Here is a 22,232-nt window from a genome sequence, read left to right as displayed (position 1 = left end):
CCAAAATAATTAGGTGGGAATTGACCGAATTGTCGGAATTGTTGTGGATTTTGAAAATGGATTGATGGTGAAAATTGGTTTGGTGGTGGTGGTGGAAATCCCAACATATTATAGGGTTGAAAACCGGAAGTACCATCGTGCCTAAATGGCTCATAGCCCGAGGGGAAGTAACCGGGGTCATTGATTGGACTCGAAATTTAGGGGCTCGTTGTATTAGGTGGTTCCCTAGAACTACTACTACGGCCAAGTTGGCCTCCCCCCCCCTAGATGATGGTTTGTTCGATGCCATAATTAACAACTAGATTTTTAATAAAAACTAATTAATAATAATAATAATTAATAACAACAATTTTAACAATAAAAATAACAATAATAATAATTAATAACAACAATAATAACAATAAAAATAACAACAATAATAAATAATAACAATAATTGTAACAATAATAATAATTAATAACAAAAATTATAACAATAAAAATAACAATTAACAACAAGAATAATTAAACAAGATTATTCTAATAATAACAACAAAAACAATAATAAATTAAAGATTAGTTTAGATCTTACAAACGTGCTTCAACGCTCCATTAATTACGATTACGAACTTTTTAATTTTTTCTGATATTAAGAAAATAATTAGAAAATTTAAGAGAATTATTAAAGAATATAAGAGATTAAGGATTATTAGAGAATTTAACAGGATTATAAGAGAATACTATTTTAAGTGCAGGCACGCGGGCCGTGGCGGGCCGACACGAACATCGTGCCTGGCGGGCCGTGCTTGCGTGTCGTGCCTGCGTCCGTGCAACGTGCTGTCCGTGGCACGAAATTCGATGGCCGTGCCGGGCCGGGCCTAGGGTCGGGTCGTGCTGCATCGAAGGGCGGGCCGTGCCGGGCGGCACGCGGGCCACCCCGGCCCGTGCCCTACTTTAGGGGGAGGGGGGGCAAAATCACCTTGCTCTCCAAGAAACCCTCAAGATTCGCTCCCCACACCAAACCATGAGTTGTCCCCTTGAGCATGGCTGGCTAGCAACCAGCCTTGGCTGCCAAGGCTGCCTAGCAGGCGCCTAGTATCAAGGCTAGGCTTGCTGGTCAGCCTGCCTACGCAATGGCCGCAAGCACGCTACACATGCATTGCGGGCTGCTGGCTTCTGCTGCTTTTGTGTTGCGGGTGCGAGTGCTATGTGATGCCCAGCACGCATAGCCCAAAGCACAACCACACAAAGCGTGCTGCTATGCTAGCAAGAACACACAGCACGATGCGATGGCTGGTGCTGCTTGGCTAGCAAGCACGCACAATCCACACGCACGCATGCACGACTTGTGATACTGTGTGCTGTAATGTGCGATGACCAGCATGTTGCGATGGCTGGTGTTGCTTGGCTAGCAAGCACGCATAGCCACAACACACTTACGCATGGCACGTAGCTTCCGATGCTCGTGCTATGGGATGTGCGTGTGCTTGGTGATGCTTGGCTCGTTAGCATGCATGCGGTTGGTGCCCTCGCCTAGCCTAGCACTCGCATGGCTAGGCCAATGCGAGGCTATGGCTTAGATTGTACTTGTCGCTTTTTTATTTCTCGTTTCGTCGAATTCCAATTTGACTCGACTTACGATGCTCGGTTTTGACGCTATAAGCTCGATATTTGACGTCTTTGTTTGTAATACTCTAATGAGTCATCTAATCCTTCGGATTGATTCGTCGCCTCGGATCAGTTACTCGATTGGGTGTGACCTGAAGGGTTTAGTCAAGATTAAGCTGTAATATTAATTATACATTAATATTACTGATCGGAAGCGGCCTCCACCTAGGCATTCTGATCACTAGACCTCACTGAATAATGAACTTTTTAATAATTTCGAACCCTCTATCAAAATAATGCACTTGCTGGAAGGACATCATTCCTTTCAAAATTATTCCTAATCAAGGTCATTTAAATGATGGACAATTAATGACCACTTAAGATTAGTGTGTAGTATGATTTATAGCACCGTTTTTTTTGGTACGACGACATGATCGTCATAAATCATTTGCACAGGTATTGGTTTGGAACCATATCGGATCGACCTATGAGAATACTTTAAGAGATTTAAAATTGTCATAAGTATATTTCTGATTATTGCTATCGGAACCTTTTTCCTCGACCATGTGTATTGTAAGTTCTCTTGTTTGTGTACTAGTCCGTTTTTATGTAGTCAAACGTCTGCCGTAAAAGAGGATTATAACGGCAACACTCGGGCGGCTAGGTCCTCTTAGTAAGGGAAGCTGATGCGGAAACGGATATGGGTTAAGGTGTTTGGGTGATGGGTTATGTGTCTAGGCTAGGTGTTTTTGTGGGAACAGGGTAAGGAAAGAACGAAGTTCCTGACAACGAGGAACTCGAGGGTTGATTAGCAAGGAACACTCACAATACTAATCAAGGATAAGTATGGTTAGAGTTGAACACTCACTCTACTAACCATAAACAAGCTAATCCCAAACACTGCGGATTAAACTCACAAACTTGAATCCACGAGTTCTAGCTAAACTTGAATCCACAAGCTTAAGACAATTAAGACATAAAATATCTTGAATTGTTGTATTTCATTAAAAGTTTGATAGATGAATGAATTACAACCTAGAATAAAACTTCCTTTTATAGGCTAAGGAAGTAGCTAGTTACATTAATTATCTTCTTAACTAAAGTAATTAAAAAGGAACTTAAAAGTCACCAACTAGCTAAAAGAAATCAAAAGCCGCCAGGTACCATCAGCCCTCATGTGTAACGTTTCCCTTGGAAATCATCACATATTAAAGACTAATAACTGCTTAAGTTCCCTTAGAGGGGTTCCTGAAGGAACTCGCCGTAGCGCCCAGCTTTCTCCCTTGTAACGACTGACTATGACAGCTGTATTACATCACTTTAACTTAGCTAATTAACTCTAATAAACTGAAATTTAAATAGCTACTTAACTAAGGAATACAAGGAAAATTATTACATCAATTACACACCAACAATGGCGCCCAATTAAGAGTGTAACTCCTCATTAAGAAGTCTATAACTTGCGTGTATCCTCCTTACTTCAATGCCTTGTCTAATGCCTTCCATTCTTGCGTGTGGACTGATTAGGAACAAGAGTATATTCCTTCTCTATGCTAGGCTTACACGAACAAGAATCTAAGGCCAAATTGCCTTGCTTAATCCTCCATCCAAGTCACGTAAGACTTGAACAAAGATGGAGCTATAACGAGGCCTATGCGTGGAACTTGGTTGAGTTTGGACCTATCAATGAATAGACCATGGACAATAGGAACTTGACATTCTTTGACCCTTGAACTTGTGTTTGCACCCTTTGAACCATTAGGTTCATAAGGTTGCACAAGGTCTTGATCAAGGACCAATTCCGGATCATTCCCTCTTTCCTTAAAGAAGCTTGTCCTCAAGCTTTCCTCATCCAAGTATGGCGCAAGGTCACCCACATTAAAAGTTGAACTCACATCACCATGGTCACTAGGTAGCTCGATTTTGTAGGCACAGCTTGGACCGTTGTACATCATCAAGCTAAGAACATACATACTTGATCATGAACTAAGGTGATTATTATAAACAATTTAGGAAATCAAGTAGATGGACAGGAGTACCTCATATATGGCACGAATTTGGACATTTCATCACAAAACATAGGGTAATTCGTACCTAGAGCTTGTTTCAAGAAAGGACTTACTTCAAACATCATAGGATCATCTATTCTAGGCATGATGACCGCATTAGAAGCTGACAATACAAGACTAGGAATGTCCCCCTATTAATAATAGAGAACATGTCTTTGTTGTTTACAAGGCCTCTCGAAGAGCGAGATTGTGAAAGTGCATGGCCGTGCTTAGATGGATTTTAGAAACCATCTACTTATTGATAGTCAAACTCAGAATTCGAGAAACACTTCTAGAAGTAATAACGATGACGAAGAATCTTACCTTATAGTTCATGAAGAGACATTAAGTGACATAGGAAATTGGCTATACACTAATTGCACACTTGTCCGGAAGGACAAGTGGGAGAGTGAAAAGAATGGTGTCCTTCCAATAAGTTTATTATTCCGATAGAGGGTTCGGAATTATTAAAAAGTTAATTCTTCAGTGAGGTCAAATGATCAGGAAACCTAGGTGGAGGTCCAATCAGTAATATTAATGTATAATTAATAAAACAGCTTAATCTTGACTGAACCCTTCGGGTCGCACCCTAATCAAATAACCAATTCGAGATGACGAACCAATCTGAAGGATTAGATGAGTCATTAGAGTATTACGAACAAAGACGTTGGATATCGAGTTTGGAGCGTCAAAACCGAGCGTCATAAGTCGAGTCGAATTTAGAATTCGATAAGACAAGAAATCAAGCAAGCGACAATTATGAGCTAAGCCGTAGCCTAATATTGGACGAGCCATGCAAGTGCTAGGCTAGCCTAAGCTACCAAGCGCATCGCAAGGCATGCCACAAGCCTAACATGCAATGGGTGCTAGGTCGAGTATGCTTGCAGGACTGATGCTCATGACCGCAAGCAAGCTAGCAGCTGGCGCGCCATGCTAGCTAGCGTGCTAGCATGCTAGGCCTCGCACCTAGCCACTCGAAGCATTGCATAGCACTCGCATCGAACAGCTCGAGCATCGCAAGCAGCGTACTATGCGTGTGTGTGTTGTGGTTGTGCGTGCTTGCTATCATAGCAGCATCATCCACAAGCAGCTTCTGGGCCTCGCTAGCACACTCAACGTAGCAGCAGCAGTAGCCCGCATTGCGTGGCTTGCTTGCTGCGCTCTTGCGTATGCGGGCTGGCGTGCTAGCCCAGCCAAGGTGCTAGGCGCCAACTAGAAAGCCTTGCCAGCCAAGGCGAGCTAGCGGCCAGCTGTGCGTGGCCAGCTCATGGTCTTTAGAGGGGGCCGATTTAATTGGGATTGCTTTGGGCGCAAGTGGCGTTTTGGTCCCCCCCTCCCCCAGTGATCCTCGCCTACCCTTGCTCTCCATATGCCACTTGGAAGTTGTTGATTGATTTGCATTTTAATTTGTTTTGGATTAAAATAAGTCGAGCAAAAATTCAAATCTCCCACATTGACGGGGAATGGGAAATCAAGGCTCCCTTCCCTATAAATACCCAAGTTTTAGGTTTGGGAAAAAGTACTTGAGTTGAATTCAAAAAGGCATCTCATTATTAGTTAGAAAACCTTTAAATTCGTAATACTCTAGTTTTTCTTTGATCTAGCCCCGACTAACCTTTGGGTTAGAGACCGCTCGGGTCAGGTCGAGGGTGCGAGCCGTCGGAGGCTTACGCCCTTGCGAAGCTAGAGCTTTCAAGTAAGAGCTCGTAAGCGAGCGAAGTACGCATCGAGGGTATGACTGTCTTTTCTCTTTCTCTCTCCTTGTTGTTTAATTATGTGATTGCATGTTTAGTTACATTAATTAGTGTGCGGGTCTTGGGCGGGTTTCATTCTGCGTAGTGTCGGACACTACGAAACCTAAAATTCTTTTAGGTAGCCTTCAGATGATTTAGATACATTTGTTCCCTTCTTGCTACCCATGTTGTTGCCTTGACTATTTGTTGTTGTTTAGCTACATTACAAGCCTAATTTTGCCCCATTGGAACTAGTCCCAAGCTTGGCTCGTGGGAGCTTTTAGTGAGTGAGGTGAGGGAGTTTGTAGTGTGCTTATATTTTGTACATGTGGGTTGATTTGTGAAGTTGATTTGTTCTTGATTATGGTTTTTTTTTTATGAATTTGAAAGTTGAATTTTCTTGAAAAAATAAGGCACAATGAAAAAAAGAAGTTCAAGAAAAGAAAAAGAAAAAAAAATGAACTTAAAAAAAAAAAAGAGCGAAAATAAAAAAAATTGTTCAAAGTTCCATTGTTCTAAGTGAACATTGATCAAAAGGAAAAAAAAAATGTTTTCCAAAGAAAAAAATCAAGTTGAAAAACTTTCAAAGTTTGTTTGATTCACTGAAGTTCTACATTGTTATATTTTTATGAGTGAAATAGTAAGTGTTGGGAAATTTTGTTATGATTGAATTGGTTATTTGGTGAATTTTTGTGGATTTAAGTAGAGTTGTGTTGGAGATGATTGATCATTATTTATTTTGACCTTGGTTTTATTTGTTAGGTTTTGGCTCCCTTAAGCATAGCTTTACTCTCACATTTTCCCAAATATTTCCTACCCTTTTACCCTAGCCTTATATAACAAGCTTTAAAGACCTTCCGACCTTAGTGCATAGAGTTGTATGAATGTGAAATTAGTTGTTTATCAATGCAAAGAATGATTTCACATATTTCGAGTCGACTACTTGATTGAGTGCTTGTCCTCTCAAATACACGAGTGTTGTGAGTTAGGAGGGCATTGTTCACAATAAAAGGGCTTGGATGGAGAGCAATCAGATACATTTTTAATCCGCCACATAAAAGAGTGAAGAGTGTGTGAGCAGTAGTCATGAATTCCATATACACTTGTGGTTCGCTTTGTTTGACAATTGTTAGGGTGGATGAGTAGTCGGATGGATTTGATTGGTTGACATTGATGCACATTTGTTGGATTTGCCTTGAAATGATTATGGTTGGTTTTAGTTGATTTTGGGGTGAAGTATGTTTTATTTGTTCATTGATGAGATCTTTGCTTTGGGACAAGAAAAGGTTTGGCTTGGGGGAGTTTGATATGTTCATTTTATATCGTGATTTACTCCCGTCCCTTGCTCATATTTAGGAGTATTTTTGGCTCTACGGGAGCTACTTTTAATACTAATAAGCGTTTTTGAGTGTTTTTGTAGCTTCGGTATTGTTTTACAGGAAATTGTAGATTTGAAGCATTTTTCTGGACTTATTTAAACCACTACGAGCATTGGAGTAGGATTGCATTCATATGACCACATTCCGAAGCCTAAGACCGCGTTAGAGTAATCGAATCGGTGATTAAGGGCTCGGTGAAGAAGAAGAAGAGACCGAGGCATTGGACCAAGTCAGAAAGACCTAAAGTTGAAATGTGGATTGGGCCAAGAATGAGCCCAATAGAAGAGTCTTTGATTCCAGGGAGTTTGCGCGATCGGGGATGCCTTCTCCCTGAGGCGTGCCCGGCCGGGCGAGGCAGATAGAAGGAAATAACTCTCCGCCCGGATGCGAGCCCTACTTGGCGCGAGAAAAGATTGCTAGTAGCCTAAGGCGGGCCCGATCAGGCGAGATGGCGCCCAACCGGGCGCGTGTTTTTGAGGAGTTTAATGACGATTTTTACATTGTTTTAATTCAGGATTTGTTAGCTTAAAATAAACACGCTTTTATTAAGCGAGAAACGAGGAAGTGTTTTCCTTAGTTAATTTCCAGATTTGAGCTTTAAGCTTTTGATTAATACTCTTATTCTCTCAACTCTTTTGGTTTATGCAATTTCATATTTCCTTTCTTTCCCTTTTTTTTCAGTAGTTTAATTGCTTTGATTAATCATTTCTTGTTTTATTGCTTTGCTTAGCTTAGATTTTAATATGTGTGAATAGTTTAAATTCTAGGGTTGTGGGGATCCATAAATAATATGAAGGGGTAATTTAATATTGTTGATTGTCAATGCTTGAATAATTTCCTAATGATTCATTTAATCCTATGCAAATAGATTTGGCCAGGTTTAATTGTATGAGTTATGCAATATTGATTCGAGATTCGAAAGATGAGAATTGATGTTTAGGCTTAGTTCAATAGGCAGGTTAATTTATAAATGGTTCAGTCAAGATTCGAGAGATGCGATTAATACCAGTAGATTAATTCTGTAATTGGAATACGTAGAGAAAGCCCTTTATGATCTGATTAATTGATGCATTGATAATTGATTATTGTGTTTTACCCAGGAATATTATTTATTGGTAAACCTATACCCTAGGCTTTGATTTATTGATTTCTCCCTAGTTTAATTTGCTTTAGTTCATTTATTCTCCTTAGTTTAATTCTCATAAATATAACTTGGTTACTTGATAGTTTAGATTATATTAATTTTTTAGGAATAGAAAGACTTTGCTTCCCTGTGGATTCGACCGTACTTCCCTATCTGCTTTAGTTATAGGACTTTGGTAATTCTTTTGATTAGGTGATACGACTTTATCCTGTCAGTTACAGATGTGGCATGACAGGCCATTGGGGACGTACTTGTTGTAAGGCTAAATATTTAGTAGTTCTTTACCAGGCTTATGTAAAAGGCAAAGGAAAAAATGCGGAACCAAATTATGTTAATGAAGAAAATGCTCCATGTCCCAGCCTTGATGTGTCTGATTATTTCATGGATAATGCTGAAATTGGAAATGATTTCATCTTTAGAGAAAATAACAATAATGCTTAGATGTAACACACCCGATTTAGTAACTAAAAATAAATAAGAATTTAATGAAAAATAAACAATCTTTAATTAGTATCGCGGAAGCATAAACTTAAATCGGAGATATTACCGCCTCACTCAACAACCTGTCAAGTGTTAATACTTATAAAATCCCAATAATCACAACCCAATAAACTAGGTGTGCTATTTATACAACTTTACAAACTCGTAGTTATAGAATCGAAATACTTGAGCTCGTTTAGCTACGATCACTTGATCAACCTGTTTAAAAATAATCTTGTCTGCTCACCTTTGAGCACAAATTCCAATATAGATGGCCAAAGAGCCACCACAAGAAAAAGACATGGCTGCAAAAACAAGTAGCACAACAAAACAAAACACACGTCAGCAAAAAGCTGAGTAATCGTCACATATAAAAAAAAGAGAATAATAGAATATTAATATAATTTGCTCACCTAAACAATGTAGTTCAAAACTACACACAACGTACTCTGAAAATAACCTTTATCAACTTAACCTTGAACAATAATACGATCATTTACTATATTAACTCATCTAATCCCATAAGTGTGCCATGCTCTTTGTTCTATACCTAGCCTATGACATGGGTAATTCGAATAAATAAACCAACAAGTATAAAAAACTTAAATACTCTTAATAATCAGAAAACTCCTCTAACCATGACTAATATGGGTCAAATCCCACTGTAGGGGTGTAACACCCCAATAATTCTCTCTAAAAGAAAACCTGTAATAACCTGTAATAACCTGTAAATACTTTTAATAACCTGTGAGAGAATTACTGGTGTGCTACAGCCACGTGTTAAAACGTTAAGGCTAGTTTCAGAAATCAGCAGCGGAAAACTAACTTAGTTTTAAAAAGGAATATTAGTTTCAAAACTAAAAGTCAAAACTCAATTTAGTCTTACAAGTTGGAACCATAACGACCCTTATTCAAAATCCAGTATAATAGGAAGTAAATGGAATTAGAACCAAATTAAAATTCAATCTATGATATAAAATAAGCTAAGTGATTAACCAACGCTCCACTCAAATCCCATCACCCTAATGCAATTCAGTTTATGCAAAAACCTGTGTTAAATCTGCTCCCCAATATTACAAGTGTAAGAATTGGATCATTACAGGGTCATTGAAGGCGAAGGCCAAGACCAAGAAAAACACACAAAAGCACGCAATCAACATCGCTGAGTACATACAAGCTACGAAATATAGTAAAGAGTCTTAGCATGATACTATCAAGCATTCCATACACTCACAATATAATCATTGTCTCGAACACATGATTCAATTGTTACTTATTACAAAGTTTCTCTAATAGTATTGATGACTTCATTAATTTAATTGGATTAAGCAATAAACTGGGTTGTCCCCCTTTGCTCCATTCCGGAACATTAAATAAGAAAACCCTATGCCTCCTTTCGGAAGACATTAATAAACATCCAATGGAAGACGGGCGCGACTCCGTGGCCATAGCTAGTATGAGATCTCATCTAACTCATTATAATTTTAAAATAATTTAAAACAAGAGACTCGTAGATAAGACGACCTCTGAAAAGTGCACGGCTAATACCCCGTGAACCCCAACCCATGTTTTTCATTACTCTAGATGTGCACAAATCCAGAGTTTTATTGCTCATCCTTCTTGCACTTTACGTGATTTACCAGTTTAAAATTTGGTGATGACTCATATGCAAACAACTCAACCAATCATACATCAATCAATCAAATCATTCAAGTTTCCAATTAAATTCTCATTTATCAGTGACAAACAACATTTATTATTGCATCCTTTAACTACCTCGGTGTATAAACACCTTAAGTGCATAAGGCACCTCAACTTCTCAACTTTGTCTTATAAGACTTTAATTCTTCCTTTACTCATTCCATTTCAATATAAACGAACAAGTAATCAAAATAATTCATTATATCTTTGCCTCTAAGCTCACTTTGAACATTATTGCATAAATACTGCTCATAAGGGAAAATCAATGCACATTTCTCAAGCATGAATTAAACTAACCATCACATTTATCATCAAACAACTCATTACCAAACAATTCCAATCAATCGACAAGTTCCCTAGCATGATTCTAGGTTTTTCCAAGTCCCTATATATGCTCCTAAAATCAAGGTTCCTCGTAATCTTGTACGTACCTTAATTAAATCATCTTTCCAACTAGCCACAATGCTAGAAATTACTCAACTTAAAGTCTCCTACAATACCAAATACGTAAACCCAATTACTTCCTTGATTACAAAAATTTCTAGCAACTTTTAAACACTTTAAACCTTCTCTGATAAGCTGAAATTTTTGTTTAAAACCTTTAAAACTCTTTCTTTAAGTGGGTAATTAAAATCACAAAGTAAAAACTCGTTCATGGTGTTTATATAAAAATTCCAGCACACTTTTTATAATTTAAACCCCCCCAAATAAATCTGAAAATTATTTTTAAAACATTAAACCTTCGTCAAAAATATAAAACTGTCCGAAAACCCTATTTAGAGGCTGATTTTGGCAACGATAGGGTGATTATGATTAGAACATTGTTTACACACGAAAAACACTATTATTTTGTAAAAATCGGACGAGTTATAATCTCAGCGGGATAAAAACGTGATTAAAAATAATTAAGAACGGAGATCGGAATTTGATTACCGAAAATCAGTTTTTATGTTTAATTAATCTTTATAAATTCAAGAAGAATGAAAGCCCTAATTTAATTGATTATTAGAACCCTAAAAATCAACACTTTAATAGTTAAAACCCTAACTTTTTAATACTTTATAAAAACCATAATTTATTAAAACCATACAAAATCAGAAATTTATACTCTTTAGTTATCAAAACACAATTATAAAATATACTAATCATATTTAAATAACAAGAATCAAAACCCAAAAATATATACTACATAAAACAATAATTTAAAACAAGGAGGAGGAGGAGGGATGGGTGGCTCACGGTGGGGTTGGTTGCCGATGTGGATCGTCGGAGCTCCAGCTGGCTGTGGAGTGGCGTAAGGTTGCTGCAAAACATGAAAGCAGCAATTGGCCATGCATTCACGCATGAACCAAAGCAGCATGCAAGGAAAGAAAAGAATAAGAAAAAGGAGAAAAGAAAAGAAAGAAAAAGAAAAGAAAAATAAGGGAAAAGAAAAGATTACTTACCCCAAAATCTGATTTGTGATCTCTTGTGGGAAAATTTTGGGGTATTGAGAGGTATTTATAGAGTAGGGAATAACGATTAGGGTTGGGCTTAATAAACAAATGGACTTTTTTTATGAAATATTTGACCCACAAGGGTTCAAATAAAAGAATTGGGCTTACTTAAATGAAATGGGTTAGTCCACAAGGAGTATGTAAGGATTGTTTACACACTATTATTTAAACGAGCCTAAAAGATTAATAAACGTTTAGCCCAAAATAAATTATACTTTTATAAAACTCAATAATTTAAATAATTTAGCCCTTTAAATATTTAATTAAAATACTTGAGTATTTTAAATATATATTTTATAATTAATTAAATAATTTATAAAATACATAAAAAATACAGGGTATTACAAGGGGACCATAGAAAAATAAATATAAAGATTGTACCTCATTCTTAACTCATGATTATCATCTCCTTACCAGCATGCTAGTGATTAAGGTCTATAATGCCAAGCCTCAAACTAAGAACAAAGTTATAACTCTTAACCTTTAAATCTCATACTTTGATCAAATAATCTTTCACAGGTTAATAAACAATTGAAAGGAATGGTGTCCTTCGAACAAGTGTATTATTCCGATAGAGGGTTCGGAATAAATTAGGGAAGCTAATTATTCAGTGAGGTCAAGTGATCGGAATGGCTAGCTGGATGCCTTTTCTGATCAGTAATATTAATGTATAATTAATATTACAGCATAATCTTGATTGAACCCTTCGGGTCACACCCAATCGTGTAACCGAACCGAAGCGATGAATTAATCATAGAGATTAAATCTGTCAATAGAGATTTTGCGAACTAAGATGTCGGAATCCGAGCTTAGAGCGTCAAAATCGAGTGTCATGCGTCAAGTCGATTTTAGGAATCTACGAAGACGAGAAAAATAATCAAATGACGCATCGTGCTAAAATTACAAGGATAGCACGAGCCCTAACCACACCTCGGATCAAAGGCAAGTGGCTTGCGGCCGCAAGCACCAAAGCACCAAGCCACCGCAGCCACCGCAAGGCTTAGCTAGGCTGCCCGTTGCGTGCGGCTGGCTGGGGTATCTTAGTGGGCCTGCGCACCATGGCAGCTCCAGCCGGGCTTGCCTAGCAAGGCCAGCAAGCAGCTGGCGCTTACAAGTGCTGCTGTTGCGACCCGGGTGCTACTACTGGGCCTGCGTGTGCGCGTGGGCCTGCGGAAGCGACTGTGGGCTTACGGCTAAGGGCCAGGAGGCCTACCGTTGTGGCGCAAGGCTTCTAGCAAGGCTGGCCTTACTTCCCATGGCCAGGCAGCTACTCGAGCTGATCGAAGTGGGTAGGGGTAGCCCCTTGCCTTATTATCTAAGGTCAAGGTGGTCCTCCCACCTACTCCCTCTTTGTGTGGTGACACTTGTCATTTGATTATTGTTTCATAACTTTTAATTTAATTTAGAATTAAATAAAATTCTACTTTGCCTTTTCACCAACTATTCCAAATTGAAAGATGATGGGAATTCTTAGGCACAATTCCTTATAAATACCAATCATTTGGCATATTGAGAATTTCCACTTGAGTTGGTGCACTTAAAGGGATTTCCAAAAGCAAGAAAACCTTTGTTCGTAAACTTTAAAATTGTTTTGGTCTAGCCCCAACTAAATTGTAGCATCAAGTTGAGCCAAAAATAATTTAAAGAATTGTTCTTGAATTAATTTTAGTTTGCGCACAAAAATTGAATATTTAAGTTGGACTTGTTTTATTTTCATATTGCTCAATATTAGTTCTAAAAATAATTAATTATTAATTTTATTATGTCACACACAAAATCGAAATAAAATTCCAAGGCAAAGCACGTAAATCAAGGCACCAAGCCTCGATCACAACCATCGACTAGCTAGGCTGCTTTCGCAGCCCACAAGTGGCTGCCGAGGGAGTACACCATGCTTGGTGCGCAAGTGTGTGCGAACAGCACCACTTGGTGCGACACTTGCATGCGTGCGGTGTAATGTTATGGCTGCTAAGCAGCGCCAACTCGCACAACAGCAAAGCCTGCGGGCCAGCACGAGCATGTGTGCAAGCACGCTACTAGCGCCAACATAACTCATTTTGCGACGCTGTTAGCGAGTAGCAGGTCGCTTGACGCTGCCGCGCCTGTGCGAGCAGCACCCACGCATGGCAACCGGGCCTTGGTGCCTAGCAAGCCGAGCCTCGTGGCTTAGATTCTAGGCACTCGGTGGTTTGAGGGGCTATTAAATTTGCGATTTTGCGTTTTTTATTTTAATTAAAGCGAGGTTAGGCCTCGGTTTTTCCCGGCACTTGCAAAATGACTTGCAAAATTTGGGTTAACTGACATAATTAATTTTAATTGGATTAATTTCAATTAAGTTGGATGTGGAATTTAGTGGGAGCTTCATTAATCGTTTGAGTTACTATTATTGCGTTTATTCACATAATCGGAAAACAACTTTGACTAGTTTTAATTAGGCGAGTTGATTGGATTAACCACCTAAGTTAGTTACTAGTTTACGCATGTTTTGCATTGTTACTTGATTTATTTTGTAAAATGCATGGGCCATTCATGTTAGTGAATTGATGAATGGAATAGATATACTAATGCAGGTTTTACAAAATGGAAACTAGTGGAGCCCGACTAGGATAGTAAATACGGACTGTGTTCTGTTTTGTATTTTTGTAAATCTAAATACGAACTGCATTCCGTTAAGAACTTTTGTACCTTAATTTTTAGATTATTCCTAGTCTTATTATTAGTAGTTGCATAATCGGTGGTGATGTCTCGATGACGTCATTTCTAAGAAGAAGAAGCCAAGATGAAGCAATGAAGGCCCTTGAAGATTTGAAGATTCAAGTTTTAAGGGGTCATGCTAGTTGCCAAATGCATCTTTTATGCTTTATATATTTATGCTTTATATACAATAGCGATGTTAGATGCATGCTTAGGATTTCAAATGTTGAATGATTAGTTTAAGTTCACTTAAATCAACCAACATAGAAACCCTAGGTCCCTATAAAATTGAGTTAAAATTTGCCATTCTAAATAACACCTACCAAACTAATGAGAATAGTGATGGGCTATGCCAAAGAAAGGCATCACTACTTTCCTAGAAATGTAAGGTATACTAAGTATACAAGTTGATTTTGGTTAAACTCAACGATATCAGTAAGGAGTCCTTAGATGTCGTGGTAATGGAGATAAACGTCATGGAAGCATCAAATGCTTTATCGACCCAAGAATAGCTTAGAGCTATTAGAAATTGGATTGCTTACCTTAAAATATTAAATGTTAAGACAAGCCAAAGCATGCTTAATCACTTTTTTATTTTTAGGGTCTTGGAATTGTTCTATTCTCGCCTAAAAGGGACAAATTTTATTGTGTGAATAAAACTCTTAATAAGATTGAAAATTTTGCATGTATGCTTTAAATTTCAAGCTTATTGGTTTTATGAATGGTTTTTTCATTTCAAATTCTTTCAATTGTAGAAATATGTCTGCAACTAATACCAACAACAACCAATTTTCGTTACGCTCAATTCTCGATAAAGAGAAATTGAGTGGGACAAACTTCCTCGATTGGCAAAGGAACTTGCGTATAGTTCTCATGAAAGAGAAAAAGGAATACGTCCTTGATGAGGAAATGCCCGACGCTCCTAATGAGGAGGTCACACAAGTTGCCCTAAACCGATGGCACGCTGCCAATCAGGATGTCAAGTTCATCATGTTGGTCACAATGTCTCCAGATGTCCAAAAAACGTTTTTTGAGAAGGAGACAACTTTTGAAATCAATTATGAACTTCAAAATATTCCAAGAGCAGGCCCGAACTGAAAGTTTCAAAACCCACAAGCAGATCGTTGAGAGCAAACTCAAGAAAGGAGAGCTAGTCATCCCACATGTACTTAAAATGATTGGATTATTTGAGAACATGGAAAGGCTTGACGCTGGGTATTCAACCGAGATGGAAATTGACATCATTCTCCATTCGCTACGTAAAGGTTATGATCAGTTTAAGATGAACTATAATATGCACAGCATGGAGAAAACCCTCACTAAGCTTCATGGAATGTTGTAGCAAGATGAGAAAACTCTCAAAGATGAGGGGAAGCATGATATGCTCATGGTCAAGAAGGGCAAGCCATTCACATGCTCGGGCAAGAAGAAAGGCTCAAAGAGGAAGGGTAGGAAGACCTTTCTGCCTATCTCAAAAGCTACCAAGGAAATCAAGGAAAAGAAGGTAGCCTCTTCTCAATCCGATTCCGTATGCTTCTACTGAAAGAAGAAGGGACATTGGAAACGGGATTGCCTCAAGTTCAAGGAAGATAAGAAGAACGGCACCATTTCTTCTGGATCACGTATTTTTATTATAGACCTTCACTTTACTAGCAAAGCATCATGGGTATTAGATACCGGATGTGACTAGTGAAGGGTGAAGTGGAACTTTGGGTAGGTAATGGAGCAAGGATCTCAGCCGCATCCGTTGGGACACTCAGTTTGTCTTTGCCCTCCGCTTAACCTTTGAAATGGAGCAGCTCCGTTCCTAAGGCGAAAAAAGGTTGAGGGCTTATTTTAGAACTTGATGAATGTTATCATATTCCAAACATTACCAAAAACATCATTTCAATCTCTGCGTTGGACGCCAAAGGTTTTGAATTTCGGATAAAAGAAAATAGTTGTGTCGTTTTATCTTAATAATGTTTTATATGCTATGACACATTCAGAAAATGGTCTTTATGTGCTTTCTATTTAGGGTAAAAATATCCCTGACACGTGGTCCAATCCCATAGTGACACGTGGCCTAATTAAAGGGTGACACGTGTCCCTATAGAAAGATGGCACGTGTCAAACACAAGAGCACCTGAAATGAGAGGCAGGCCTCCCAACGTCAAGAGGCCCAAATCCCGAGAAAGTTTCAAATCAGCGCCCCCTTTGGACACGTGCCCTCACCTAATTGCGCTACCAATCAGTGCACGTTGTTCTAGGTAATTAACCCTGAAGGGGCACACTTTCCCACCCCTTTATATACCCCAATCATTTATGATGGGAAAGGTGGATTGAGACATATTATTCTAAGAGCATTGAATAGCTCCAAATTCTCTCTTCGTTCTCTCTCTAAACTACTTTGTTTTCCAATCATTAACTTGATCGTTAGAGGCGAATATTCTGTAACCGGAATATTCGTTGTTTTGCATGTGTCAAAGAGCACCCAGCTATATTTACGACCAGTATCCCTAGTGAAAGGAATGGTGTCCTTCCAACAAGTGTATTCTTCCAATAGAGGGTTCAGAATTATTACAGAGCTAATTCTTCAGTAAGTTCAAGTGATCGAAATGCCTATGTGAAGGCCGCTTCCGATCAGTAATATCGAGGTACAATTGATATTACAACTTGATCTTAACTGAACCCTTCGGGTCGAACCCAATCGAATCACCGATCCGAGACAAACGAATTAATCCGAAAGGATTTAATGAGTCGACAGAGTTTTACGAATACAGACGTCGTTAATTGAGCCTAGGGCGTCGAGACCGAGCGTCGCAAAATCACAAGACCTAAGTATGAGCGTAGCCGTAGCTAGGCTAGGCTAGCTCGTCGCAAGCCTAGGTGCACCATGTGTGTGCTAGGCACACCATGGTGTGCTGGGGACTATCGCAGCCTAGGCGTGCCCAGGCAGCCCATCGCAAACTAGCAGCATGCTAGCATGGGTGCCTAGGTGCGCATGGCAGCTATCGCAAGCCCCACAAGCACCAGGCAGCCCATCGCAGCTAGCAGTGTGATAGCCTGGGTGCGCATGGGCACTGTCACAGCCTTAGCATCATGCCTAGGCGCTCTATCACAGCCCTAGCATGATTCCTAGGCACCATCGCACACCATCGCAACACAGCAGGGCCACACACGCACCAAGCACAGTCATCGCAGTGCTAGGCACTGGCGCATGTGCATGTGCGTGTGTGCATGCCTAGCACCAAGCATGGAAGTACTGGGCACTGGCTGATACATGCTAGTGCGAGGATGCCTGGCAGCGTCGCTCAACACGCATGCTAGGCCTTGCATGCATAGGCTCGCTGGCTGGGCTAGCAATGGCGCAAGGCTGGTGCGTGGTGCGTGGTGCGTGGTGCGATGCTTGCTGTGCATAACTAGTGCGTATGGTGCGTAGCTAGTGCATGTGCGAGGGATGCTGCGAGGTGTGTGCGTATGGTGTGAGACAAAGGGGGCAGCATGCGTGGCTCGCTAGCAGTACGCATGTTGGATATGCGAAGGTGTGCGTGGTGCATGAGGTGTGTGCGTGTATGCGTGGGATGCTGGGGCCAGCGCCAGCACGCACCAGCGCCAAGCATCAACCAGCACTGCCTTGCTGGGATGCGAGGCTGGGCTGGCTGGCACATGCTAGCTGGCGTGCTAGCTGGCAGCAGCCCAACACCCCTTGTAAGTGGCGGTTTAAGGAGAGGTGGGGACCAAAGCCAACAAGCTTCCCTTGGGGAGCAAGGCAATGGTCCCCCCCATGGGATATGGTCCTCACCTAACCCATTCTCTCCTTTTGCCACTTGTTGGCTTGTGATTGCTTTTGCATAATTATTTATTTTGGAATTAAATAAATTATTGCAATTGTACAGGATCCCACATTGATCATGAAAAGGGGTTTCAAGTCCCCATTCTTTATAAATACCCACTTGGTTGGGATTTTGAAAAAAACCTTGAGTGGAATTAAAAAGGCAACTCTAAGAAAAGAGTAAACCTTTGATTCGTAAAACTCATAGTTATTTTGTCCGGGTCTTGACTAACCTTCAAGACTTAGGACGCTCGGGTCGGGTCGAGGGTACGATCCGTCGGATATCTCGTCTTTTCGGGATTTTGAAGTAAGAGCTCTTTGGGAGCGAAGCACGCGTCAAAGGTATAATTCTTGTTCTTAATCTTGTTTGATTAAGTTTATTATGCTTGTTAAATTGCTTTAATTAAGGGGCGGGTCTTGGTGGGTTTCATTCCGTGTAGTGTCGGGTCACTACGAAACCTTACAGCGGTATCGGAGCCACGCTCCTTTTAAGTTTTGCAATTATTTTTAATTAAGGTGTTTTAAAAGAATTTAATTTTCTGGTTCATGTTCTTTTAATTAGATTAGATGCTCGTTTTAATTTTTTTTTAAAACTCGATTTTATTTTCCATTTGGCTGTCGAACCCAGATTTTGGCTCAAAAATAGTGATTTTTGGGTGGAATCGATATTCCGGAACTGTTTCAATCCTTTTAGGGGTGTCCAGAAGCCAAATTTGAACCAGAAACCCAATTTTTCTGGGGTTTTTCGTTTTTCAACGAAAATTTTAATTCTTTTTAAGCCTTGATTAATGCAAGCATTACAAGGTTAGATTAAATGCACATTTTCATCACTAATCTACTGGTTTTAAAATGTGCTTGAGCATCATAATGGAGTGTTTATTAGTGCTTAAGTTGATATACCAATTTATCACATAAACTTGTTTTTCACAAATTTTGCAAATAAATTGCAATGAGGTGTGAAAACTTGTTGTGATTTTGTATTTTAAGTTCCCAAATAATGTTAAAGTTCTAATCTTTAAAGGTTTAAATGATTGGAACCCTAACCCTAAATTCCATGTTGAACAAAGTTTGGATTTTTTTCATATTTTGGTTTATTAAAATCCATTAAGTTCAATTACTTGTGAGTAAAATTTGATTAATCTTCATATTGGAAGATATAATCTTGGTATTTTACACAAGTATGCAAGTTGGAAATTTTTTTATCATTGGATGGTTAATTTTTTTTTCCAACTCCCATTTGTCAAATCCATTATTAATTTGAATATTGGCAAGATTAATTTTGGACATAGCTCATTTTATTTTAAGCATAAAGTTTGACCTAAATTTTGTTCAAATTGAAATTTTGGATAAATTTTGGCTTGTGCACAAATAAAATAAATTTGTTTAAGTTAGACTTAATTTTATTTTATTATCCCTCAAAATTAATTCTAAAATGTAATTTAGAATTGATTATTGTTACACACAAATCAGAATTAAAATTCCGAGTAAAATGCACGCAAAACGATGCAAAACCGCAAGAGTCACCAAGGCTAGTCGGGCTGCCTAGCAGCCAACATGTAGGCTGCCTGTGGTGCACATATGGCTGTGCATCGTTTGGTGCGTGGATGTGTGGCGGGGAGGGTTCTGCTGTGTGGTGCGTGTGCTGGTTCATGGGCCTTAGGCTGCTGGTGCGCTTGTGCTGCTGCTGGGCAGCGAGGCAGCAAGCCCCAGCCAGCCAGCCCACTGCTGCCTATGCCAGCAAGCTGCTAGCTAGCAAGGTAGGCTGTGCTAGGCACACTTCTTGCTTCCAGCACCACGCACCATGGCGCAGGGCCATGGGTTGCCTAGCAGCCATGGTGCGCCATGCATCATGGGATGATGCCTTGTTGCTTAAGCTTGAGCTATGATTTTGCGATAAATTTTGCCGTTTTAATAATTTTAATTAATTATTTTAACGAGGCTAAAAACCTCGATTTTGGATTTTGCAAAATTTTGACGAATTATGGGTTATGTCGACTTAATTAATCGGATTAATTAAGTACGGATGCGGAAGTTAGTGGGAGCTTAATTAAGTGCGTAAGCATTTTGCGTTTAGAAATAATGGATTAAACCACTTTGACTAGTTTTAATTAGGCGCGTTAATTGGATTAACCACCTAAGTTAGTTACTAGTTTTGCGTGTTTAATTATGTATTTCGTAGAATTGCATGGGCCATTCACAAATAGTGAATGGGTGAATGGAAGAATTGTTTTCAAAACAGGTTCTTTGAAAAATGGCAACTAGTGGGGCCCGACTAGGATAGAAAATACGGATGCGTTCCGTTATGTATTTTTGTAAATCTAAATACGGTCTGCGAACCGTTAAGTATTTTTGTACTATTAGATTAATCTTAGTCGTTCTAGCTAGCTTCTTTTATTTCATTTTGGCCAAGATGTCTCAAGACAGCGTTTCGACGAAGACAAGCCAAAATGAAGACCCATGGAAATTGAAGATTTCAAGGGGTCATCCTAGTTGCCAAATGCATCTATTTTTATGCCTTATATATTGTTATTATATATGATTGCTAGATGCATGTCTAGGATTTCTATTATGTTGTGACGATTAGTTAAGTTCACTTAAATCAACCAACATAGCAACCCTAGGTCCCTTAATAATATTGAGCTAAAATTTGCCGTTCCAAGAACAACACTTACCGAACTAATGCGCGTACGTGATGGATTACGCCAAAGCGAGGCATCACTACTTCCCTAGGAACGTAAGGTATACTAGGTATACAAGTTGTCTTGGTTAAGCTCAACGATATCAGTAAGGAGTCCTTAGATGTCGTGGCAAAAGAGATAAAATGTCAAGAATGCATTAGATGCGACATTTTATCAAACCGAGAGTAGCTTGGAGCTATTAGCAATTGGATTGCTTACCTTAAGATATTTAATGATTAAGACAATCCAAAGCATGCTTAACCATTTCTTGATCTTTGGGATCTCGGAATCATTTTATTCTCGCCCATAAGGGACAATTTTTTAATATGCGTGGATAAAATGCTCAATAAGTTTTAATATATGCATGAACTTTTTTAAAATTTAAACTTATTGATGTATGAGTGGTTTTTTACTTCAAATTCTTTCAAATGTAGAATCATGTCTGCAAGTAACTCAAACAACAACCATATGTGCCCGACACTCCCCGAAAAGTTAGCTATCAAGCTTAACTTAACAAACCTTGATGAATGGGAAGAAGAACGCAGGAGAACTCTCCGGAGTTGTTCCAAAGAGTATGTTCTGGATACTTCCCTCCCAACCCTCTGTTCCAAGACCCTCTTGAGTGACGAAACTTATTGTGCGTGGTCGAAAGACTGCAAATTAGTGTCACAACTCATGGCTAACTCCATCCCAGAAGAATGGAAAGAAAAACTTCCATTCTCTTTCCCGGACTTGTTCCCTGGAGGACTAAGGGATGTTGTCAGTGTGAGATTCTCTAAGAGTTTCAACGACAACAATGATGGACTCTTGTTTGAAGTGACTAGGTCACTTACGGACATGAATGTAAAGCCATCGGATCAAGGTTGTCTTGCGAAAGAGAGGTACCATCTTTGGTCTACGGTCTGCAACACTAAGTTGAGACCGGGTATGCCCCTCCGACCCCATGTGGCAAGAATGACTAAGCTCTTCAAGCACATGGAACTCCTCGGAATTCCACTAGAAGATGGAATGGCTGGTCATATTTTGCTCACTTCACTCCACTCAGGATATGATGCACTAAAGACATATGTTTATGAATCAAAGGAGACACATTCCTTGAAGAATATGGTGGAGCTACTTCACCGGGCCAACTCATTTGGGGAAACCAAAAGACCATCAAGAAGGAGGGATATCAAGGTTAAGGCTAAGATGCGTTGCTTCTACTGTGGCGGGAAAGGCCACTTCAAGAGAGAATGCAAGCTCTTGCGGGAAGAGGAGGAGAGGAATGGAGAATCCGCCTCAGGTATCTTCCTAAACACTTGTGGATTAAGCTTATCATAGGTATTAGATACCAAGTATGACTCACTTAATGTTGCCTTTTCTGGGACCAAGTGAGAATCTTATCAAGTGTTGGTGCATGGACAAGAAGACGACGAAGATGGTTTTTCGGTCGTGCTTGCATGCACTATTTTGTCTATGACATGTAATTAAACTAATTTT

This window comes from Chenopodium quinoa, unplaced genomic scaffold (genome assembly GCF_001683475.1).
Source record: "Chenopodium quinoa cultivar QQ74 unplaced genomic scaffold, ASM168347v1, whole genome shotgun sequence".
NCBI classification, from domain to species: domain Eukaryota; kingdom Viridiplantae; phylum Streptophyta; class Magnoliopsida; order Caryophyllales; family Amaranthaceae; genus Chenopodium; species Chenopodium quinoa.
Note: the sequence above shows the minus strand (reverse complement) of the source record.